The sequence below is a fragment of the Hippopotamus amphibius genome, chromosome 7 (genome assembly GCF_030028045.1).
Source record: "Hippopotamus amphibius kiboko isolate mHipAmp2 chromosome 7, mHipAmp2.hap2, whole genome shotgun sequence".
Taxonomy (NCBI): Eukaryota; Metazoa; Chordata; class Mammalia; order Artiodactyla; family Hippopotamidae; genus Hippopotamus; species Hippopotamus amphibius.
This window is the reverse complement of record NC_080192.1, coordinates 135201057-135228209: the sequence shown is the minus strand read 5'-3', so window position 1 is coordinate 135228209 and position 27153 is coordinate 135201057.

The window sequence follows — 27153 nt, the reverse complement described above, 5'->3', positions numbered from 1 at the left end:
CCAGAATGGTGCCCTGTGAATTTAAAAAAAATTAAATCTCTGTGAGATAATGTTGTGCCTAGACTTTTTCTTCCTGCTGTCTCATAACCCTAAACTTCTGGTACCCCATGATCCAAGCGTGATCTCAGGTCTTGAGGCTGGGTGCGTCTCAGCCCTAGAGTCAGTAGTTGAGTTTCTGTATGCCAAGTTCAAGCAGAGTGCAGGGTTTTTGGAATCCAGCTTTGGTGCATCCCATCCTGTAACTATGATATATGATAAGAGGAAAAATTGCAGCGAAACTTGACTATGTTCAAAGCAAGGTGCTAGTGAAAAGATCGGACGGAAAATAAGTCCTAATGGATTAATGACTCATGATAAATGTTTTATTATAAGAGCTTGTGAATGATTAGATAATTCTTACTTCCAAGAGTAGAATTTAAATATTTTTTCCTGGCCTGTTACCAAAGTAAATAAATCACTTAAGTATCTAGTTAATAGTTAAATCTTTATGTGCAAAAATAAAAAAAATAGAAAAGGTAATTTTTCTTGTAAATAATCAATGTCTTATTTACTCACTGCTTATTACTTTTTATAATATTTACTGCTGGTTGAACCAATGTACAGAAAAAAATAACACTTTCAGTAGACCATGAAAGATTTGATACCTATCCATTCCATTCAGCAAAATACAAATAAAGCGAAAAGAAGGTTTTTCTGGGCAGAAACTAAACATTTAATGATATATTTTACTTAAGTTTGTAAAAGTCTCTCTAATTATTCCAGGCCAGTTCCCCCCTCACTAACACCCACGCAGTTCCCATTGAGTGCGGCACTGTGCCTGTCTGAAGGCCGAAACCAAATGTGCTATCCATTTGAGCTAATTTTCTTTCTCAACGTGATGAGGTCAAATGATCTTGGACACCCTTTTGAATCCAGTTCATATCTTTCTAAAGGCCTGGAAGCGTATATACCTATTGATTTAAGCTTGGGATAAAAAATAAATTTTAACATAATTTAAACATTTGTTTCAAATGCCTCTTCTATCTAGATCAGTAATTTAGTTTTACTGGTCTTTACTTAACTCTTTCTTGTCATTTTCAGATACAGCTGTTATAAAGAATGACGGTTTTGTTCTGACCACATTTTTATATACATTATGCTGTTTCCCTTTTTTTAAAAAAAATTTATTGGGGTATAGTTGATTTACAATGTTGTGTTAGTTTCTGCTGTACAGCAAAGTGAACCAGTTATACATATACATATATCCACTCTTTTTAAGATTCTTTTCCCATATAGGTCATTGCAGGGTATTGAGAAGGGTTCCCTGTGCTAGGACATTTCGCAGCTTTAAAATGACCATGGATAAGTTCTGTGTAGGTCACATCTGGGAACAAAGCAGAATCCTCCGTTTTTTGTCTTTTGGGTCCACCAAATCAATTCATCACATAATACTTGCTATAGAGACTTTAAATGAACTAGTAGGAAAAAAAATAAATAAATGGACTAGTAGGTTGTGAATAGATGACAAATGGTAATATTCCTATGTGCTTCACCATTATTGAAATAATTAATAGGATGGTCTAACATTATTATTCAGCACAGTATATAGCATATAGTAGGTGCTCATGCATTTCTTTTTTTTTAATAGTCACCTCTTTGTTGTTTTGTTCACATCAGAAAAACCCATGTAACAAATACTTCCAGTTTGTGCAAAAGTTGAAATTTGATGTTCTTACTTTCTGTTAGGCAGAAATGTGGTAAAAGAATCTAGATTTGTCTGAAATCTTCAGTTGTGTCCCAACCTCAAGGCTAAAGTATCTGTAGGAAAGTTCTGATTTATTCTTGAGTGCAAAGATTTGCACAGTTAATTTGACTGCCATTTATTTAAAAACCAAAATGTGTCTTGGGGGCTGTGTATTTTTATCCTAATTTAGTATCTATGTAAAGGAGAATGAAAAACCAACCAAGTAAAAAATAGACTTGTCTTTTCTATTCTTTCCAGTTTGGCTTTTTATATAAAACTAACTTGAAAACAATTTGCATTATATACAGTTCTTAATACTAGGACAATATGATATTTACAAAGCACATTATCAAGTTCTTATTTTATTTCCTTAGAGGAATTGGATATCTGACATCTTAACCACTCTTTGATGAGACAGGTGGAAATGGAAATGTGTATTTATTTAAATGTATAGTTCTTGGAGCGAGAAGCTCTATCCTATAGCAACTAGTTTCCCCTTTTTGGAGTCTTCTCTGTGGGACATTGTGAGAAATGAATAATTAGGAAAAAATACATAGACCATTATTTCCCTATGACAGATGAGCTGAGTTGGGTGGAGATCCCTCTTGTTCTAAAGAAGGCAGAGTTGGAGAAGGGGTGATATCTGATGGGACTGAAGTTGGTTGCTGAGTGAGGATTTGTAAGAGAAGTGTGTGATATGGGATGAGGTTGGTGAGATGTACTGATAGGTTTGTAGGTGACCTTGGGTGAAGTTAATTACATTTTTTTTCTATCTTTCCCACAAATCATGATAGAAATACTTTAGATTGTAAAATTGGTCAACTATTCTATTTGCAAAAGACTAGCTGAAGTTACTAGTCAGTGTGAAAGAAGATCAAGTGAAAAGGAACACATTCATAACATTTTAGAACAAGATTAAAATCCACTGGAAATTCTGTAGGAGGGTAATCAGGTTTAAAGATTTGAGTACTTAACAAATGCACAGTAAAATTTTTCATTTCTTCACTGGAGAGCAAATACCACATTATACATTCCACTTTTCGTGAGATTCACTTGACAAGATTGACATTGAACTGCAGTACATATAAGGAAGGGCATATACTATATACTAAGCACCATGCTAGCTGCTTTACCAGTGTCATCTTATTGCATCCTCACGGTGGCCTTGTGGTTCATGGGGGCAGCAGGGGGTGCTCAGTTTTGTGAAACAAGGGTATGAGGTTCTAAGAGTTGAGTGCTGTTCAGCCTCATACTGCTGGTGGTTCCCAGATCTATGATTTGAATCCAAGACTGTTTGACTCCAAAACTCAGGGTACTAAAAGAGTGGGTGTATATTTGAAAAAGCACTTCAGTGCTTCTAAGAGGCCTCAAAACTGCTGCCCTTGTTTCTAAAATCTGCTCTTGGCGTGGTCACATTTTACCTCCCTTTAGATTGGAGTTTCAATAGTAGCACTTATAAAAGGTATTAAGTGTATTGTCTCATTTTGCAACATCAGTACTAGGAGCAGAATATTAATCTAGAAGAGAACTCTCGTGGAAATGAGAGAAGAATTGCAGATTAGGTGTGCTTACGTGCGCGTGCATATGTATATGTAAGACCTAATGCTGTCACCAAAATGCACGTGGTCCCATTTGGTCCTGTTTTTCTAAAGCTTACTCTGGCAAGGATGGAGTCTTTCATAAGCTTGTGATTGAGAGTAGTATCTAGTGCTACTAAGAGGAGAATCTTGACCACACACTTTGTTCAAAGAAAATTGATTTCTGTAAAATAAATTCTTATCACAGATTCCCTACACGGGACGATGATTGTCCACTATGCGTGGTGACACATTTATTTTGCTACAAATCTGCTTTTTTCATCCAGTGGGTCAATCAACCAAGCATATATAAACAGACTACTATCCTCTGCACCCTCATTCTTTTACCTTTTTAATTTCTTCTCTGAGACAGTCATACATGTGTGTATGTATATGTGTGTGTAAATGAAGAAAATTGTACTTGAAGTTTTCCCTTAGTTTGTAGAATTTTCTGCTCTTTCATCATCCTTACTTAAATGTCTTCCAAAGTTTAGAAATTGAAAAATCTACCTTAATTTTTACTTTGCAAAGTAAAGAATACTGTAAATGATCTGTAAGTTATCGTTTCTCTAGTTACTGGTACAATGTCTTTTTCTACTGATGAAAGAATGTGTAATTAAACTCAATTTAATTTGATTTTTCTATGGTCCTTTTTAGGTCTAATTGATGTAATGATTTCACATATATCTGAGTATGACTTCATGAATCGTATTGTTTTAGACAGTGCAGTATAGCAGTGAGCAACAAATGTCCTCCCTCATTAAGCTTGTGTACTAGTAAGGGAAGATGGATAATAAGCATTCAAACAAATAGGCAGGTGATAGAAATAGGAGACCAGAAAGAGTGTGACAAGCACTGTGAAGGGAAAAAAAAAGTCTGGGGCATAGTGGGTTGGGGGTTCCTTTTAGATAGGATAGTCAGAGACAACTTTCCTGATAAGGTGACATTTGAATGGATAGCCTGGAGAAAGTGAAGTATTAAGCTATGCATATATTCAAGAGATAAGTATTACAGACAGAGGAGAGGCAAAGAGGATAGAGTGACTTGGGTTTAAGAAACAGCAAGGCATGCAGTATGTTGCAGCAGAGCACGGAGTGGAGAGAGGTGGTTGGTGGTCAGACTGCATGTGGCTTTGAGGGCCCCAGTGATGACCTCAGGAAGCCACTGGAGGATTTGATCCCAGGATTATTAGGGTCGTGGTACTGTACCCCAAACAATCAATTTTACTGTATGATAATTTTAAATATATAATTTAAATATATATTTAAAAAAATCTCTTTGGCCACTTTTTGTAGAATATACATTTGGGGCCAAGGGTGGAAGCAAGGAGTTCTGATGGGAGGCTTTGGCAGTAATCTGAGTGCATGATAATAGTCGCTTGAACTATGTGGTGCAAAGTAATTAGATTCTAGAAATAAAATAATTTGCTGGCAGATTGAACATGAGGTCTGAAAAAAAAAAAAGGAGTAGCCAAGGAGGAGTTTAATTTTAAGGGGGAGGGATGGATGCAGTGAACCAGAACGTTTTGAAGAATGAAATTGTCATTTGCTATGGTGGAGAAGACTTCAGCAGGAACAGGGTTGTAGGGAATTAACAGATCACATTTTATATTTCTATTGGACATCAGGTGAGAGTCCTAAGGAAGCAGCTGGGGTCTCGAGTTCAGTGGAGAAATCTGTCCTGGAGATATATTTTGGAAGTCATCAATATATAGATAGAATCTAATCCTGAAGGTCTGGATGGAATCACCTAGTAAGAGAAAGTAGATAATAAAAAAGTTGAGGTCTTAAGACTGAACTTCCAGATGCTTCAGCATTTAAAAGTTAGGGATATGAGGAGAGATGAACAAAGACGGCTGGAAAGAAATTAACCAGTGAGCAAGGGTCAACATGGAATCTTTTTGGTAACATTGAAAATAGCTGTTTTGGTTGATGATGAGGACAATAGCCTAATTGGAGTGATTTAAAAAAAATAATGGAGGAGAGGAAATGGAGACAGGGATCACAACTATTTCTTCCTCAGGGTTTTACTATGAAGAGAAGGACAGAAATATGATGGTAGGTAGCTTGAGGTGGATGTGGGTCAAAGGAGGTGTTTCGATTCTTTTTTTTTTTTAATTTTAGTATGGGAGATGCTTTGACATGTTATATGGTGATTGGAAAGGTCCAGGAGTGGCAGCAGGTAGAGATTTATAATTGTGCTTTTTGATAAAACGTTCCTGTTGAATGTCCATAAAACAGATGCATTTTGACATTTGGGCAACTCCTGGTCCATTGCTGGATGGAAATTCCCTTTACACTTTGTAACAGAGTCAGTACAATGACAGAAGCTCACCCATCACTCCATTTGCTAAGCTAATAAAGAGGCAATCAAAGGCCTGTGTGTTCACAGGGTAGGTTGGTATGATCAGGAAAGGAGATTTATGGACCAAAGCGAGCCAAGATATTAAAAGGTCACAAATAACATTTCCCTGTTGTGTCTGCTCTCACAGATCCTACGGCCTTCTACTTCTGGCTTCTTTTCGGGAGCTCATTCGGGCGCTGTTGTGTTCACCCTGTGATTGTTAACCCAGGGGGTGGCAGACTCCCAGGTGTATGGGATGAAGGAGAACATCAGAAATTCATACTGAGAACCAGCATTGAGCCTTCCTGAGTAAGGCAGAACAGGAAGCCCTGCCAGACTGGTCAGGACAGGACAGTGCCCCTTTCTGCTGGAATATTCTATGGCTCCCTTCTGATGCTGGCAACCTGTGTTTTTGTGACTATGGAATAGATTTTCAACAACAGTGAAAAATCACTCTCCCCCCTGCTGATAACCAGAGCTGTGCTTTCTTCTACTTTGGGTGTATTGTGGCTGTCAGATTGCCTTCAGGAAATTTAGCCACATTTGACTTTTATCTTCTTTCAGTGTCACCTTGGCTTCAGAGATCACGCCCAAGAGAATGTTCAAGTGCCTTCAGTCATATGGTTTTTTACTGATTAAAGGCATTTGTAATCTGTTATTATCAACAGAGGCTAAACCAAAGTTTACTTTTGCTCAGTCTGTAGCAGAAAACTGTTGTTGTTGTTGTGTGTGTGTGTGTGTGTGTGTGTGTGTGTGTATTTGGGGGGAGATGTTGAAGTTATGTATGGATTGATAAAAATTGTCTTTGAAAATATTAGAAGCACCTCTTTATTTGGAAACAACCATTTTCATTAAAGCAGGTTGAACGGGTCTCTAGTGGGCCACGTTCTGGTAGTTAAGTGATTCATATGCACGTAAGTAAAAACCCCTGCACTTCCTTACATCCTTAGTTCACTTCTGCACTGGACATAGGTAAGGGTGGCTATGACAAATGGTTTCAAGTGAATCAGTGATCAGTAGCACTAAAAGAATTTCTGTGCACTCTAGGCTGCCAGGTGGATACAGCAATCAAGGATACAGAGATAGCGTTCTTTTTGCCTGTCCTGATTTGTCAAAACTTTAAAAATAATAATTCACATTCTTATCTTAAAAAATAAAGTAACAGGGGACTATTTTCATTATCAATTAGGAAGCACTAAGATGTAAGGCATAATCATAGAGATATTTAGGGAACTAGAAATCTCCATAAAAGTGGGCTTTTGCAGCATTCAGGCTAATCCCGGTGTTTGCCTTTGATTACTTTGGGTACCATTTAGTCCACTTACTGTATCATCTTGTAATTGCCCTGCACAGTTTTTCATCACAAAAGTAGTTACGTTCTCTCATTGTTTGACACAAAGTGTAAAGCAAAAGTATTTAAAATGTCAGGCTACTTCAGTATGTTATACCACAAAGGATGGAGCAGATGTTTTTAAATAAACATCAGCCCTGGTTGTGCATTGTGAAGACACTGAGGAGCCTTTTTCAGAAGCAGGGGAAGCTCGTGAATTTAGAGACGGCTTAGATACTGTACTTTCACATAAAACCATAAAAAGTTGGCAGAAGTATCAGGGACCAATGAGTGGGCATAGAGCTGAACATGTTATAACTCAGATTACCAATAAAAATGTCAGCCTCAAATCTGAAGTGAATAGTTTTGTAATTCTGAACTGAAAGCATTTTTTAATTGCTTTCAAATGGAAAAACTTCATATAATTTAATAAAATTTATCTACTTTGTTATCAAAAAGGCTATTATTGCAGCAAAGGGAAATGGAGGATTTAAATGTCATGCCTAGCATCTAATTTCCCAGCTCTTTTATTGGGATGTTATTAAAGCAAGAGCAAATGGATTTTGCTACATCCATAAAAGCCAGTCAAGCAAAAGAGTTAATCTGAGCACTGTAGACTCATTAAACATGGCCCGTGGTTGTAGTCTGGCTGGTGCTGGGTGAGATGTGCCCTGGGAAGCAGGTGTGATGTGTCAGGAGCAGTGTTTTGGCATTCTGTAGCTTGTGGAGCCTGAAGAACAGCTGAATTCGTGGAGAAGCATACCAGGGACAATGACTCTCTTTGTACCCAAGGGATTGATTTCATTCATTAATGTTCCCTGTGGATCGACTAAAGGCTTTGAAACAAATGGTAGCAAGGAAGGGCTAGGGTCCTAGGCAGGGCTAGAGGGAGGTCTCCTTCTCTGCTGGAAAGCAGTTCCACTAACTTGCTAAGGGGTTACTTGAGTTTAGTGTGCTTTCTATGGACATATTGAGAAACATTCTAGAGTTTGTAGGAACTATTTATAGTAAAGAAACAAAGGAGATAAGGAAGTATCAAGATATCCCTGGCTGTGAAGAGGGAGCTGTTGTTAGTTATAGGCAAGTGTAGAAAGGGAGATAAACATTTATCGAGATACTACATTTTAATAGTAGTTGTAGTCATGATAATAAATAACGTGCTAAATACCTTGCATGCTTTATTTCATTTGCAGTAATCTTCTGAGGTATCCTTCCCATTTCACAGATGATTCTAAAGCCCAAGTTTGTTCCATTCTTTAAAGTAAAATCACAGGCATAACTTGTTTTATCGTGCTTCACAGATACTGCATTTTTTTACAAATTGGAGATTTGTGGCAACCAACCCTGCGTTGAGCAAGTCTATCAGTGACATTTTTTAACTAGCATTTGTTCTTGTGTCCCTGTGTCACATTTTGGCAGTTCTCTCAACATTTCAAACTTTGTTATTATTATTATATTTGTAATGGTGATTTGTGATCAGTGATCTTTGATGTTACTATTGTAATCGTTTTGGGGTGCCATGAACTGTGCCCATGTAAGACAGTGAACTTAATAAATGTTGTGTGTGTTCTGACTGCTCCAGGGACTGAGTGTTTTCCCATCTCTCTTCCTCTATTCAGGCCTCCCTCTTTCCTGAGACACTACAGTATTGCAGCTAGGCCAACTAATAACCCTACAGTGGCCTCTAAGTGTTCAAGTTGCAGGAAGAGTCACACATCTCTCACTTTAAATCGAAAGCTAGAAGTGATTAAGCTTAGTGACGAAGGCATGACAAAAGCCCAGAGAGGTCAAAAGCTAGGCCTCTTTCATCAAACAGTAGCCAAGTTGTGAATGAAAAGGAAAAATTCTTGAAGGAAATTAAAAGTGCTATTTCAGTGAACACACAAATGAGAAAGTGAAACAATCTTATTGCTGATAAGGAGAAAGTTTTAGTGGTCTGGATAGAACATCAAACCAGCCACAACATTCTCTTAAACCAAAGTCTAATCCAGAGCAAGGCTCTGACTCTCTTCAATTCTGTGAAGGCTGAGAGAGGTGAGGAACCTGCAGAAGAAAAGTTTGAGTCTAGAGGAGGTTGGTTCATGAGGATTAAGGAGAGAAGCCATCTCCATCACATAATAGTGCAAGGTGCTGATGTAGGAGCTGTAGCAAGTTATCCAAAAGATTTAGCTGCGATCATTAATGAAGGTGGCTACACTAAACAACAGACTTTCGATGTAGACAAAACAGCCTTCTATCCAAAAAAGATGCCATCTATGACTTTCATAGCTTGAGAGGGGAAGTCAGTGCCTGATTTCAAAACTTTAAAGGACAAGCTATCTTGTTAGGGACTAATGCAGCTGGTGGCACTGACTTGAAGCCAGTGCTGATTTACCATTCTGAAAATCCTAGGATCTTTAAGAATTATGCTAAGTCAACTCTGTGTTCTGTAAATGGCACAACAAAGCCTGGATGACAGCACATTTCATTTCAACATGGCTTACTAAATATATTAAGCCTGCTGTTGAGACCTACTGCTCAGAAAAAAGTTTCCTTTCAAAATATTCCTACTCATTGACAATGCATCTGGTAACCCAAAAGCTCTGATGGAGTGTGTATTCCTTATATATTTTGGGTATTAACTCCTTTTCAGGTATATGGTTTGCAAATATTTTTTCCAATCCATAGATTGTCTTTCAACGTTTTGATTGTTTCCTGAGCCATGCAGTGTTCTGTTCTTTCTATTCCTTGTTCCATACTCTTTCATCATGCCATGGGTGTCATGGAACATGCAATGCCAACTCAACTTGATGTTAAAAGAAACAACATCACTCCCCAGTTTCAAAATACTATGGACATGTTATAACCTTTATTAAACAGTCATAAACCTACAATTTTATACGCAAGTTGCTATTTTAGGCACAGAATTTGGGTGATGAGTTCAAAGATGAAAGTCATATCCTTGTCTTCTAGTGAAGGGTCTTATACACCAATCCAAGACCTGCCGTAACAATTATACTATCCTTTTCTGAGTGTCCTGCATGCGTTCTGTGTTCCATATTTCAAAACAAAAGAAGTTAAATGTCATTGTGAATCTGTCGGATCCTTGGAAACAACACTATAGAATTACTCAAAAGGAGCTTAAGAAACTCTTAAACCAGCTCCCTCATTTACTGAGGAGGAAACTAAGGCTCAGACAAGAGCTATAACTAGATTGTGAGCTCTTAAACATAGAGGCTATCCTTTAGGCTTTTTGGCAGGCCTAATAGGTACAATGGCACCTGACATGAAGTGTATGCTTAAGTACATGACTGTTGGTGTGATATGTGTCTGTTATTTAAGGAAAGCAATGAGATGAATATACACTCAAAAGCCCCACACAAAATATAGTCACAGGAAGAAACTACAATCCTCTAGTAAGTCTTGCTCACCTATGGAATCCTACAAAAGACAGCTAGCATTCCAGTTGTGTTATGAATGCCCAGAAATGCCTGACCCCTCTGGCTGGTACTCTTTTAATGAGCCCACAATGTGTGTTGGGGAAATTTAACCACATTAACATCTACTTCTGAGACCAGGAGGGCTTGTGGAATTTTCTAACAAAAGTTTTATTTAACATATGAATATGGATTTATTTGTTTGTTTATTCTAGTGGGCCTTCAGAAAAGCCAATATCTTTGGAAAAACTGTCTATCCAAAGTATAGAAAGCTTTTCTCGCTTTTTCTTGAGACATCTGGAATCTAGCTGGGAATTTGGACCCCTAGGATCTTATTCTTTTTCTTTTGGGGTGAAAGCCAAATTATAACAATTTGGGGTTTCTGGAAATAATATTATTTTACAGTAGGAGTTTTGTGCCCATTGCAGACTATAATTTTCAATTCTCTTTTCACACTTAAGGGTACAGTGATGAATGGTACCAGCTGTGTAATTGTATTTTTTGAGTTCCTCAGTAGACGGCAATGTAATAATGTGAAGCCTCAGTGCTAATGGTGGTCAAGAAGCCTTGGCAACATTCAACATGTGCATGTGCTTTTGTTCATCACAATATTGCAGCAACCCTTAGCTGCATGCAAACTCCCTATTTCAAGTCAGAAGGTGGGAAGATTCCCCTCCTGTGTGACTCAAAAATCAGTTTGAGGAACTTCAATCTTCCACCACTGTGGACAGAGATTGACCTGACTGTTTCTGCATGGAGAATCGTACCCTTCCTCATCCTGTTGGTCCTTTCCTGCCTCCTTCAGAGCAGAATACATTTAATAAGGATTTGATTTGAGGAGAAGAGCTACGCTAGTTGAAGGGCTTTCAGATAAGTTGTTGCCAAGAGCTTTTCAGGAAAATGGCCCTACTGAGATACTTTCTGCAGCTTAGGAATCAACACACAAGCTGTTGGCACACACCTGCATGTTAGAAAGAGCCAGGGTGGCAGCAAGGGGGTGACATAGCAGAAATATACAAGTCCCCATCCTGGATCCTTATCCAGAGGTAGCCAAATGGCAGCCTCTTGGCTGGACCTGGCTGCAGAGTGTTTAGTTTGGCACTCATAACATTGGCCCACACAGTGTTTTATATTTGAATTATTTAATAACAAAAAGGGGGGAGGAATTTCATATAAATCTTTAAATATCCAAACTCACTTGAAAGACACTTGGGCAACACTTGAGCCTGATTCCCCATATCTGCAAAAAGGCTATAAAAAAGCAGTGTTTGCCCTCTTTCAGAAAAGCCCAGTGACTCCCAGTTTTCCATAATGCCTTGCACTCCTTATTTTCCCCCAAACTGTTGTCTTACCACCTGTTCCCAGATAGCATTTTATATACCAGTTTCCCTGGGCCCTATAAACACTTGAGTTTCTTGAGCAGGACTGTACCTTCTGACCTTCTTTGTAGGGACTGGGGCTGAAAAGATCTTCTTAAGGGAATAGGTAGGTGGTCTTTCTATTCTAGGTTCAAGTGACTTTTGGAGTCACCGGATTAAATATCGCAATCATAATTTATTTCAGTGAAGAGCACTATGTTGTTGAAATTTTTTAAGCAACATTATAGGCTATCAGGAAAAATAATGAAGACCAAAATCTCTTTTTTATACTTGGTACGTGCATTTGTTAACTCATTCAGCAAATGTTCATTGTGTATAACTTAAGATTTTCCAACATCCAGGTCAAGAAATAGAACTTTGGCAACCACTTCCGAAGTCTTTCTTGGTTTTATCCCAATCTGAAATTCTCTTCTTCCCCCAACAAAGTAGATACAAATTAGACTTTTATAGTAGTCCTTTTTTGCATTACTTTATAGTTTATCTCTCACATGCATATCTATAGATACTGTCATTTAGTCTTTTCCTTTAAAATTTTTGATATCGCTGTTAAATTCATTTTGATATAAATGCTCTCCCTCCAACATTTTCTTTTCTCACAGTTTATCTATTGCAAACCTAGAGCATCTGACCTTTTACTCTCCAGCAGTCTGGATTTTTGCATTTGCACAGCCATGGTGCAGTTAAGCATCTTCCTCTATCCTCTATTTTCCTGCAAATTGATTCCTAAATCCAGAGGCTTATTCAGAATTTATTTGATCTCTGTGTTTTTTGTTTGTTTGTTTTATTCCTTTATGTTTTGTGTTCTACATATTTTGATTTTGTGTTTTTTTCCATCAGGAGGCACGTAATGTCTGGTTTCTCTCTTTATGAGGTATAAGCATCTGTTGATGCCTTTATTTGCTTCTTTTGCTGCATACGAGATTACCACAAACTTAGTAACTTAAGGCAATGCCCATCTATTAGCTCACAGCTCTGTAGGTTTGAAGTCCAGCACACTGTGACTGGGTTCTCTGCTCAGAATATCATAAGACTGAAACCAAGGTGTCTGCTAGGTGAGTTCTCATTTGTTAGCGCTAGGGAAGAATCCATTTTCAAGCTCATTCAGGTGGTTGGTAGAATTCAGCTGCTTGTGTTTGTAGGACTGAAGTCTCTGTCCTCTTGGTAGCTGTTGGCCAGGGATTGCTCTTAGTTCCTAGAGTTCACTCTGAGACCCTTCCATGTGGCCCTAACTGTCTCAGCATCAGGAACCTCTCTGTGTTGAAGCCCTCTCATGGTTCAGATTTCTCTGACTTCCTCTTCTGACATCAGCTAAAGAAAACTCTTTTCTTTTAAAGAACTTGTTTGATTAGATTGGGACCACTTAGATATTCTCCCTATTTTATGGCCAACTGATTAATAAGTTTAATTGCATCTTCAGTGTCTCTTTTGCCTAGTAAAGTAACAAAATCAGACTTCTGGTTTCCAATTTTGCATGTAAGAAGCCTTGGAAGTTGCCACTCTGTCCTAAAGACATAGCTGAACAAACTGAAAAATCAACAACTCTTCTTGGATCTGTAAGAGAAGGGAAGACACAGGACAAACTGCTGCCCCCAAGACTGGAGAAATAGGGGAATACAGGGAGTCACAGTTTACCAGAGCAGAGACTCACAAGGTGAGAACCAGTGCTGGGTCAGAAAACCTGAATTATAATTGATGAGTTGCTGGAGACTCAGTGTGAACAACTCTGAGAGTTAAAAACTCCAGAGGGATCCAGGCATAGGGGGTCCCCTAATATTGTGAGATATATCTCTAGGAGCGCAAACAGATTCCTACAGTAAATACCAGAAAATTCCCTAGGGCTTCCAAAATGGGGAGGGGAAAAGGAACCACTTTGAAATAGGCCAGAGAACTCTGTTCTTCTTAACAAACCTTCCCACAGAGGAAACTACATAATGAGAGCTTAACCTAAAGGGGTTTTATCACAGCCTAACTGACCTGAGGAAGGGAAATAACCAACTCCAATCAGCTTTAGCCTCCCATAGGGGAGAAAGGAAATATCCAACTCCAGCCCATTCTAGCCATCCTGTCCCACCTAAAGGGGGAGGAAAAAACAGAAACACTCCTGTAGTTTACATTCCAGAGGCGTATGCTCACGAAAACAATGAGACTTACTCATAGGACTATAGAATGCTTCCCTTCCTCCCACACCTCAGCACACACATTACTAAAGCCTTATTTATAGCAGCTCCTTTTACCTAGTATTTACATCATATCTGGCTATCAAGGAAAAATTGCAAGATATATCAAAGGCAAAAAACACAACTTGAAGAGACAGAATGAGCAACAGAATAATACATGGCAGGAATTTTGGAATTATCAGAGAGGGATGAAATGACAAAGTAGACAGCATGCAAGAATAGATGGGCAATGTAAGCAGAGAGATGCAAACCCTAAGATAGAACCAAAAATAAATGCTAGAAATAAAAAAACACTGTGGCAACAATGAAGAATGCCTTTAGATGGGCTTATTAGCAGATAGGACATTGCTAAGGAAAGAATCTCTGAGGGAGAGAATTTCTCAATAGAATCTCAAAAACTTAAAAAAAGAAAGAGAGAGAGAGAACAAAGACTGAAAACAAACAAGCAAACAAAAAAATACCAAAACAGAACATAATACCCAAAGACAGAGGGATGACTACAAAAGGCTTACTATACATATAATGGGAACTTCAGAAGTAGAAGAAAGAGATAAAGGAACAGACGAAATGTTGAAAACAATGGCTAAGAATTTTCCCCAAATTAATGTCAGGAAGCAAACCACAGATAGAAGAATTCTGAAAATATCAAGCAGGATTAATACGCAAAAAGCATACCTAGGTGTATAGTTTTCAAACTATAGAAAATCAAAGAAAGAGAAAAGAAAACATGAAAAAAACTAGAGGAAAATAAAAACTTGACCTATAAAAGAACACATGTAAGAATTACATACAACTTCTCAGAAACTATGTAAACAAAAAGAGCATAGAATGAAATATTTGTAAAATGTTGAACAAAAAAATAAACAATTCAGAATTCTGTGCCCTGAAGAATCATCCTTCAAAAGTGCAGGAGAAATAAAGACTTTCTCAGACAGAAAAATTAAGAGAATTTGTTGCCAGTATACCTGGCATGAAATTTTAAAAGAAGTTCTTTAGAGAGGAGAAAAATAACATAGGTCAGAAACTCAGGTCTACAGAAAGAAGAGGACCAAAGAAGGAATAAGTTGAACTAAAATAAAAACACTTTTATTTATCTTATTCTTCATCTATGTAAGAGTTTGTTCAAAATAGTAATAACACCAGTGTATTCAATTATGTATGCTTATGTATATATGACACATATGTATATATGATATGTATATGTATATATGCTTATGTATGCTTGTATGTAAGTGAAATGAATGACAACAGTGATACAAGGGACAGGAGGAAGAATTAGGATGATTTTGTTACTAACACTATCCATGAACTGGTGAGAGGTATTTGAGTGTAGACTTGGATTAGTTGTAAATGTGTGTGGCAAACTCTACCGCAACCACTAAAAAAAGTTTAAGGGAAGTAGTATAACTGCTAAGCTAATGAAAGAGTGAAAATGGAATCTTTAAAATGCTCAACTAAAGCATTTTTTTAAAATTTTTTTTATTATTTTTTTGGGGGTACACCAAGTTCAATCATCTGTTTTTATACACATATCCCCGTATTCCCTCCCTTCCTTGACTCCCCCCACCTCGAGTCCCCCCCACCCTCCCTGCCCCAGTCCTCTAAGGAAGATGGAAGATGCCTTAGCCAACTAAAGCATTTTTAAATGCTTTGTGTGGCTCAATTAAAGCCACACAAAGCAGAAAAAAAGTGGAAGACAAAAATACGAACAAAGAACAAGGGCAACAAATATAAAACACTAAGAAATATGGTAGACCTTAATCCAACTATATCAATAATCACTTTGAATGCCAGTACTCTAAATGCACCAATTAAAAGACAGAGGTTGTTAAAGTGGATCAAAAAACTCAACCCAACTATATTTTGTCTACAAGAAACCCATTTTACATATAAAAACACATATAATTTACAAGTTAAATGGATGGATGAACATACACCATGCTAACACTAATCAAAAGATTGTAGGAGTACCTGTATTAATTTCAAACAGAGCAGTCTTCAAAATAAGGAAAATTATCACTGTTAAAAATGGGCATATGATAAAAGGGTTAGTTCTCCAAGATGGCATAACAATTCTTAACATATATATGCCTAGCAACAGAGCATCAAACTACAGGAGACAAAAACTGATAAAACTGCAAGAAGAAATAGATGAATCCACTATCATAGTTGGAGACTTCAGCATCCCTTTCACAGAAATGGACAGATCCAGCTGGCAGAAAATCTGTAAGCGCATAGCTTAACTAAACAGTAACATCAATCAACAAGATGTAATTGACATTTATTGACTACTTCATCCAACAACAGGGAAATACAGTTTTTTTCTCAAGCTCACAAGGAATATTCACAAAGATAGCCCACATTCTGGGCCATAAGACACAACCCAAAGTATTTAAAAGAACAGAAATCCTATAATGTTTGCTCTAAGACCACAATGGAGTTAAACTAGAAATCAGGAAAAGAGAAATAACTAGAAAATCCCCCAATATATGGAGATTAAACAACACACCTAAACAGCACATGGATCATAGAACAAGTCTCAAGAGAAATTTAAAATATTTTGAGCTAAATGAAAATGAAAACACAACTTATCAAAATTTGTGCTCTGCAGTAGAAGTAGTGCTTAGAGGGACATTTATAGCATTGAATGCATACATTAGACATCTCTCCCCACCCTCCCCTTCCCCCGGGCCACATGGCTTGTGGGTTCTTAGTTCCCCAACCAGGGATCAAACCTGTGCCCCCTGCCTTGGAAGCACAGAGTCTTAACCAATGAACAGCCAGGGAAGTCCTGAATGCATACATTAGAAAAGAAAGATCTAAAATTGATAATCTACGTTTTTCCCCTTGAAAAAACTAGAAAAAGAACAAATTAAATCCAAAGTAAGCAGAAGAAAATAAATATTAATAATTAGAATTATATCAGAAATCAATGAAATTGAAAATAGAAAATCAATGAGAAACTTAATGAAACCAGAAGCTGATTCTTTGAAACAATCAATAAAACCGAAAGCCTCTCCCAGCCGGGTCAACTAAGAAAAAAAAGAGGACACAAATTACTAACATCAGAGATGAAAGAGGAAACATCATGGCAAATCCTATGGATGTTAAGATGATAATAAAGGAATACTATGAACAACTGTAGGCACACAAACTTGATATCCCAGATGAAATACACCAATTTCTTGAAAGATACAATCTACCAAATCTCACATCAGAAGGAATAGATAATCTGAATAGTCCTGTGTGTATTAAAGAAATTGAACCAATAATTAATATTCTTCAAAAACAGTAAACACTGAGCTACAAAGAAACCATCTTCCCAATCATTCAATCCCTATAATCACTGACTGAAATATAAATGAAGGAAACTTAAGTTCAGGAAACAGTGGCTCACTCTTATTCAAAGTTATTTCTCATCACTTTCCTTATCTGGGTCCTACAAGGTAAAGTCAGTGGACCCCTCAATGGGTGATAAATTATGAAAGAAGAATATATACAGTGTTTTAAATAACAATTTTCTTATGATTAAATAATTAATCCATGGATTAATTTTTAGAAAACGTGGATAGTATATAGAGGAAAAATCCCCCACAAAACTATATAATCTGTACCACCTAAAAACAGCCACATTGTCAATAACTTGAGATATTTTTTCCATTGTTGGAGTTGTATGAGTATGTGTATAAATGGGATCATAATGTGTTTATAATTTAATAATTGTTTTTAACTTACTGTGAATATTTCCTATACTTAGCTGAGTCCAATTGATTGGCTATTTTAAGTAGCACTGCAATGAACATGTTTGTGAAAAATGTTTTGCCCAAATCTCTGATTGTTTTCTTAGAATAGATTCCCATATGTAATTGTATAGATCAACGGTATGAAAAATTTCATTGCCCTTTATGTTAACGCAAGTTCACGTGCTCGACGCAGGTGCACAGTGAGGCCAAACAAGCTGAAACATCAGAGTTTGGAGCAGAGAAAGGTTTATTGCAAGGCCTTGCAAGGAGCAGAGGTGGCTCATGCCCTGAAAAGCCTTGAGCATTTTTAAAGAGGAGGGGGGTGCGGGGGCAGGTCCCAGGGGTACATCAGCTTGTGCACAATTCTCTGATTGGCTGGTGGTGAGGCAGCAGGGTGGTGTCACAGGAGTTTACATTATCAGTCCTTAGGCTCCAGAAGGCCTGGGGCTATGTGTTTATGGTCCTCATTTGGTGTTTGTGTGTGTGTGTGTGTGTGTGTGCACGTGCGTGCATGTGCAAGAGTGTGTGTAGGGGGAGGTTCACATTTGCAAAACAATTCAGGAAATTTGCATCAAATGCTATTATCTAGGTACTTCAGAGAGGAGCTAAAGCAAAGGATATGGGGGAAACCCTGTCCCCGGAAGGTCCTATAGGGTCTTGCTCCATTACATTTATACAAAAATTGCTTTTTAGAGAGTTTATTCTAAAAGTATATTGTGGGCCTTTCCTGGTGGCGCAGTGGTCGAGAATCCACCTGCCAATACAGGAGACGCGGTTCCATCTCTGGGTCGGGAAGATTCCACATGCTGTGGAGCAACTAAGCCTGTGTGCCACAACTACTGAGCCTGCGCTCTAGAGCCCAGGAGGCACAACTACTGAGCCCACGGCCATGCTGCAACTACTGAAGCTTGTGCACCTAGAGCCCATGCTCCGAAACAAGAGAAGCCACCACACTGAGAAGCTCACACACCGCAATGAAGGGTAGCCCCTGTGAGCCACAACTGGAGAAAGCCCATGTGCAGCAAGAAAGACCCAACACAGCCAAAAATAAAAATAAATAAATAAATAAATAATAAAATAAATCTTTAAAAAAAGTAAGAAACTAAAAGTGTATTGTATTCCCAACAGTGGTATAAGAATATATAGTATGTAAATGCTTCTATATTTTATTGATGTTTTTAAGTTCATATAGAATGCCCTCTTATATCTTATCTCATTTACTTCTCTATGGAAATCAATGAAGTTTAATATCATCCCCATTTTATATAAAAGGATGTAAGGCATGAGGAAATTGAATTATTTGCCCAAGGCTTCTGCTAATACATAATATTGCAGAGACTGGCTCTGAAGAGTGTCATTTCCCCTAAAGCAGACAAGAGATCTGGTTAGAGAGTAGGGTCTGCGCACCACCCCCTCCCCTGCCCCCCATCTCTGTCTCTGTCTCTCTGTCTGTCTGTCTCACCTTCCCTCCCTCTCTCTCATTCTCGCTAATTCATCTCTGTCTCCTTTGGATTTGTTAACTGTTGTTGCTATACTGTAACTGGTACTGTAGTAACTGAGTTATACCATAAAAAACTCCCTGTATGTATGTATGTGTGCTTGAGTCCTGTGAGTGTGTGTGTGTGTTTAGTTTAGAAGGTCAGTTTTAAGACTGAAATCTTAAAACTCAAACTATTTACGTTTGTTCTGAAGCATTACTAGTCCAGAATCATTAGGGTGTTTCCTTCTAGTTGACATTAGTTTGATTACTATTTATTCAGACTTTTCAAAAAATTGACTCATGTACACACTTCTCTCTCCTTCCTCACTACCCTTCCCCCTACTAGTCTTTCCTGAGGAATGAATCACATTATTTGTTGGCAGTTGCAAGACGAATTTAGCACAACATTGAGGTTTACTCTGTTTAAAATGAGCTGGCCCTGATTCTTATTATTTCGTTGCACCATGTGGCTATGTTACTTCACCTAGACGATGCCAAAAATACCTGTGCAGGCTCTGTTGTAGAAGCTGGGGGAAAATGACAGGGGCAAGGAAAACCCAGTTTCTTTAGGCTTGGGGTTTTATTATTTAATCAAGCAGACTAATTTCCCCTTGTGTGAAAAAAAAAAAAAAAAAACCACCCACAAACATATTTAAATGGTTTTATTTTCCCTTCTAATTGGGTAAGCTTGCCTAAGCAGGAGCAAAATGCAAAGGAAAGACCTTGAGATGCTCATTTCCTGAAAAGGAATACCATGTAGATTTGGCCCCTTAGCCTGGGGGTAATTGGAATACCGTGTTATTCTTGGACATGAATGCCAAAGGGAAGGAATTCAGAGACCTTGAGATGGAAGGGTTGGGTGTTACTCAGCCTCTGATGACTGCCTTCAAAGTCAACAAAGTCAAACAGCTGGAGTTGAGAGAAGTCATATTTGTGGTGAGGAAAGACCAGATCACTCTCAACCGTCCCCTTGATTTTTACTTGAGCTGCTTTGTTTTAACTGTGTTATTACAAAGATCACCTATTTTAATGTCCTAGTTCTTGAAGCATTTGCAAATGCCTCTTTGAGAATCTCTTTTCTGGTGGGGGCGGGGGTTGGAGTGGGTGGGCTGAGATGAGAACCCTGTCTCTGCCTAGTCTCTTAACAAACATTTGGATTCCATCTTATTTTTGGACCCTAAATTCCTAATTTGAGAAACTATCTTATTTTTGGTATGTGCTTTTGATTGCAAAAAAAGTAGCTTAGTCCAATATTTCCCACCCTAAATCAAGTTTTTGAGAACCATAAATAGGCCATTAAAAACTTTATATTTTTCCAGTGAGATTAGGAGGGGAATGTTCCAATAAGTTCACACCATTGTTTTAATGTCTCTGAGTGATCATTAGAGTGTAAGCCAAAAATCACACAATCAACCCCTAAGATGAACAAGACCTAGAGTAAGAAACAAAGAAGATTAAAACTGATGCACAATTCTTTTATAAATAATTGAGTTATCCTCCCCAGGAGTGCCGTGTATAGGTAATACGAATATTTCTCGTACTTCTTTCTGTAGTTGTTATTGAGCTTTCTTGCCACTACCTCAACTATAAAACATGTAGGTTACTCCCTCATGTAACCGGCAGTCCTTCTAACTCATATATTTGGCTCCTTTAATAGCTGCAGATAATAAATTTTAGCACTGAGGAACCATTTGAAAAGTATGGCAACTATTTGGTTTCATAAGCATAGTTATGTTAGGTATAGCTCAAGGTGTTTACTTGATTAATATTTATTTGCCATATATGATGAGACTAGAATTGCAGCAAAAATAAATCAAATATTTTTCCTGGATAAATTTATATGGGAGAAGAAATCAGTTTTGAATGTGTGTTACTTATTCATGGTAACAGCTGATTGTATTAAGAACTAAAGAGCAGAGTAGATCATTCTGTAATCTATCTCAGTAATAAGGAAGGTCTAATAAGGGGAAAATATTTAGTAATGTATATAAAGGAGAATCCCAGATTAGAAGATCAGAAGTGGCATCACACAGCCTTTATTTTCCTGGTAAATTACAAAGCCGATTCCCTTTTTAATCTTTAATATGATAAACAGATATTACTGAGATTGCTAAAGTTCACATCTGACAAAACATCATGATGTTCGGAAGCAGTAAATGTCACTGAGCTTCAAAGGGGCAGAAATCTAAGTGAGATACACATGGCTTAGGGAAGGTATGTGTGTGGTTATGTGTGTCTCTCTGTGTGTTTCTGGTTGGAGAAGATTAGGCTGAATAGTTGGGTCATGTTCCATGGTAAATTGTCAACCCAGGAGATTTTTAATCTTTATGACTGGAATAGAAACAATCTTGGCTGACATGTACTAGAAGAGGGATGATAATAGAATTGGATCTAATTTTAAGGACATGTGTATCTTTTAAAACAACAAAAAAAGTCTGCATGCAGGATTATTGGCAAGTTGCTTGCATGATGAGTCTTAACAGAGTTCTTTCCACATGGGTTACCTGAATAAATAAAGCAATATGGAGAGAGAACTAGCTTGTACTAAGCAATTATTGCATATGATAACATTCTATCAGAGCAAACGATTATACATTATGATACTGGTGTAAAAATGGATCAGTTGTTTAGAATATAAAATATACTTAACTTGATATATGTCAAATAAATACCCAAAACAAGGAGAACATCAGGATTATTCATTAAGTAATGCTCTGATAGGATACCAATTTGGAAAATAACAAGTTATATGAAGCCTTATTGAGTTGAAGATCAAGGGTTGAACACCTTTACCTCCACTCTTTCTTGAAACCCCAGTAAAGGATTTTCTAAACATAAATATACAAAGCACAGAGAAATTGAGAAATGCCAATAGCAGCAAGGTGGGTGCTAAAACACTTAGCAGACCTGAAAAAAAAAAAAAAACTGAATTCTAAGTCAGCAGAGGAGAAAGCTGAGCAGGTCCTCAATCTGAACCACATGTCTCCCAAGAGGCTCAGAAATTGTCAGCACCAGTTACCTCTGGAAGTGGGGAGGATGAGGTATATGAAGAAGTTGTTGAAAACAGGAGGTTGGATTAAATTCTGCTTTAAGATGCAGTTAAGCCAGCAGATTCCCTCCCTCCTCTACTTAGCTGGAAGACTTCTCCTCTCTCACCCTGGCAGAAGAGGAGTTTTCTTCTCTGGAGAGGTTACATATCTCTGGACTGGGAATATTTGATGAATTTCAAGGAAGGGAAATCTAACTGCAAATTGAGAGATTTCATAAAAGTTTGTGCACTGAATATTGGGGGCCCAATATCACTCTTTCCCCACTTTGCTCTCAGAATGCTAGGAACCTGGCTTTTACTTTCCTTCATAGAGTGGATGGTGCATCTATGCAGAGTTTGAATGGTCAACAAGAAAAGACATTAAGGCACACATCAGTACTTTCTTCAGTGATATAGCCCAGTCACATCATTTTTCAAAGTGAAGCCCAAAGTTGACAAGCAAACAGTGTTTACCAGTGCCCATCAGCCTGCAGAGTTCCACTCTTAAACATTAGCAGACAGCCAAAGATCCCCAGGTATTTGAGCAAAACTCCTAATTGAAAAGATAGAAACTAAAATAAATAAATATAAAGCATCAGTATGGACAGAACAGATTACACAGTGATATAGACAATATTAAAAATATCATTATATTCCAAATAGCTGAGAAGATTTTGGATTGATGAAACAAGAACAATATGCCACAAAAGGGTTAATATGACTCCAAGAAAAAAATCTTGAAAATTAAAAGTATAAAATACGATAAAATGATTAAAAGTTTTAGAAGGTAGTGGTGAGGAATTCTCTCAGAAAGTTAAATAGAAGTGGAAAATAGGAAAGAAACAATAAGAATAATAGAGGATCATCTCATGAGTATCCATATCTAAAATTATAGTTCTAAACAGACAAAACAGAGAAAATAGAAGAGAAAATCATCAAGAAATGTTATATAATTACAAGGTAACACATACCCAGAAAAATGGGTTAAAATAGAACCACACCCTGCCAATTCAAAATGTCAGTGGCCAAGAGAAGATCTTGAAGTCCCCAGAGAGAGAAAAGAATCAGGTTATGAGTAAAATGGCTTTGGACTCTGTAGAAACAGAGCAATACCTTAAAACTTTTGTGGAAAGGCCTTCAAATTTTTCAGGGAAAAAGCTTTCCAACCCAGAATTCTGTACTCAGTCACACTGGCAATTAAATATGACAGTAGCATACAGATATTTTTGGACAGAAAATATCACTAAAAATTTACCTCTTGCTCAGCCTTTCTCAGAAAGCTACATTAAGGTGTGCTCCACCAACCAAGAAAATAAATGTAAGAGAGAGGAAGACAGGATCTAGGAAACAAGAGATACCACTGAAGCATGTGGCAGAAGGAATACTCTTGATGATGGTGTGGCAGAGATTTCTAGTCATCGGTGAAAATTCCTTTCCTTTTCCTCTTAAGTACATAATTAGACTGTATCCCCGAAACTCCTTTGCATTTAAATGTGGCCTCAGGACTGAATCCTGTGGATAGAACTAATTGTGCTACTTTCAGGCTACTGTTTTCAAGAAATGAGAGTACCTCATCTAACTCCACTTGAGGCAACTGGATTCAGAAGATGATGGATGGTAAATTTACAAGATGAAAGAAACCTGGATCCCATATTCCTCACATGGAGGAGAGATACTCACTAACCAAGGGCCGCTGTCTTGGATTGCTACTTGAACAAGAAATGTTTCTGTTCTGGGAGTCTACCTGTCATTGCAGCATTCCCTAACTACTAGGGATGCTGAAAAGAATACTAGGATAAAAGCTGTGTAACAGGCCTAGAGGGTAACCTAACCAATCCAGAATTGGAGGAGGTCAGAGGCTCTGGAATAAAAGTTTTCCAAGATGAAGCTGATAAAACACTGGATGTGTTTGAACACTGGGGAAAAGTTGGGGGTGAATTAGTCATAATAACACAGGCAACAAAAAAACAAAAGTAAATACATTCATTGAATCCAGGGAGGACACAGTTTACGCAAGATAAGTAATTATATCTAGCTACATGCGCAGTTATAAATAGCATTTAGATAACTTTAATAGATTGATCTGAGCAACAAAAAATATAACTTTATTGGGGGGATGGAAATATGAAGGTATGCCTGTGTGTAGTAATGTGAGATAGAGAAAGAGAGTTAAGTCCATATCTCCCATCTTGAGAAGTCAGTGTCTGATACCTAAAATTGAAAAATCAAAAATTAACAATGCAAGCACTCTCTCTCTCTCTCTATATATATATATAATTTACATATATATGTATATGTATATATTTCTCAAGAAATGTAAAGAGGGGATAACACTGAAGAAGGGGAATATTGAGGGAGTAGCAACAAGGGATTCATATTTTATAATAAACCTCTTAGATTTATTTTTACCATTCAAATTATATGTATGTATAAAATGTATAAAAACAAATGAAAATATTTTAAAAAATTTATATCCACATTTCTTACAAAAATATTTCATGTAGATCAAAACCAGAGCTGTAACAGAGTGAAACGGAAAACAAATTTGATAATAGAGTGAGGGGGAAAAACTTCCTCTGTTTAAAGCTACAGAAGCAACTGAAGAGGAAAACATCTATGTAGTAAAAGAACTAAAATGAAAGAAAAACAAACCTGACAAACACTTTATCAATTATAAGATAGGATTAATTTTTATTATAAAATAACTCATTCAAATATATAAGAAAAATACGAAGACCTCAGTAGATGGATGAAAAAAAATAAATGATAGGGAATGGAAATGGCTAATCATTGAAAAGATCCAATTTGCTGTTGATTTAAGTAAGTTAATAAATGAAAAGTTACCTATATACCTATTTCAACTTAAAAATGGTAACTAAATAATCTTGGAATTGTGTTAAACTTGTGTTGTATATATAGACATAGCTAGTCTCAATGCAAATTTTTACGTTCTACGTAAGAGTATGATAATTAATAGCACTGATTATGTGGAATCTTCAAACATTTTGACAAAGACTCAGAGGCCTAAACATTATCCTAAGGAAATAATTAACCGAAGAAAATAAAGTCATGCATGGTAGGAGAATGAGGAAATAGATTATAATTTCCCACATCATAGAACAGCAACATAATTATGAAAACTATGCCACAAGTTGACCAGATTCTTATGTACTTAAAGTGCGAAAATGCAGAATACAATACTATAATTGTGATTGTTATGTAAAATGCAAATACATATGGATACAACCTTAAACATTCAGAAAATTTAAATCAAATCCTTTAGGCTGCTGGCATGTGAAGTTATCTGTTTTTATCTTTAAACATTTCTTTAATGTTGCAAATGAAGTTTGATGTTCAAGTGGTTTCAACACTTGCTCATCAATTAATGTAGACAAGGCACATATATTTTTGAGCCTCATTTTCCATCTGAGAATAATAAATGTAGTATTTACTCACCTACCTCAGAACACTTTCATAAGAATCCAATGCTATAATGTATATGAAAACACTTGGTAGATGTAAAGCACTTTATTAATAAATGGAGCTATTGTTGTCATTCCTATCATCCGGGCTGTTGGGAACACTGCTTTGGCAGAATTATTCTTTCTCAACCACAGACAGAGATTTATCTCCCTGCCTCCATATGTGACACATTAGAAGTTACTTGAGCTCAAGGTCAGTTTTTAACTTTGGCTTCTTAGAGAAGCAATGGAATAAACCAAAGATCAATGTGAATATTTTCCAAGAAAATCATCCAAGAGGAATACCCAGGGAATGATGGAAAGCATTCCAAAGACCCCACAGGAAGAACAAGTCTTTGTCTGAGAGCTCTGGGCTGCTTTAATAACTTTGTCTTCGCCATTGTTCAGCTCCTTGCTAGGAAAGACTGGCTCCTTGGTCAACTCCTATCACATTTCAGTGTCTATGAGGGGCTCAATGTCTTTGAGGGCCTCCATCAGAGGGGCTTAATCATATGACTGCAATGTTTAAAAAGAATAGTATTTATGCCCAATCGTTACAGTTGCATTCAAGATCAAATCTGAATTCTTTTCATGCAATTTAAAAATCTATATTGGTAATTTTTCAACTTGGGAAGCTCCCCGAGTTCAACAGCTAAAGTTTAGAGATAATCATTTGGGACTACTCCTATGAAAGTTCTTTTGGTTTTGACTATTGAAATGAACATGGAGAGATCAGAGAGAACCTCAATTGCTGTTTTCATGTTGCTGTGTTGGGAAAAGGAAAAGGAAAAGGAAAGTGAATGTATGTACTGAAATTTCTCAGTCGTTATTTCTGAATAATAATACTTATTGTAAAATGAGTTTTGCTAATGGTGTTTTTATTTGCTCTCTCTGTGTCTTTTGCAGTAAAATGTCCATTCATGTCTTTTGATCATTGTTTGTTACTTTACTACTGAGTATATATGGGGTCTTTCAGAGAGCAAAAGTTTTAAATTTTGATTAGGTCCAATTTATCAATATCTCCTTTTAAATATCATGCTTTTGGTGTCAAGTTTAAGAACTCTTTTTCTAGCTCTTAATCCCAAAGGGATAACATCTCTTATGCTTTTTTTTCTTTCCCCTTAAAAGTTGAATAGATTTATACTTTACATTTAAGTACATGATCCATTTTGTGGTAATTTTTGTATCGTGTGAGGCTTTTTGTTTTGGGTTTTTTTTTTTGCACTTGGATGTCCAACCTTATTTCTTGCAAAGACCATACTTTCGGCATTGAATTGCTCTTGCAAATTTATCAGAAATCAGTTGGCTATATTTGTGTGGGTCTATTTTTGGGTTCTCTTTTGTTCCATTGATCTATATGACTTTTCTTCCACCAATACCACACTGTCTTGCATATTGTAGCTGTATAGAGTCATTAATCCCACACTGTTCCTCTTTTAAAGATTGTTTTAGATATTACAGTAAGTGTACTTGTCCAAATAAATTTTAGAATAAGC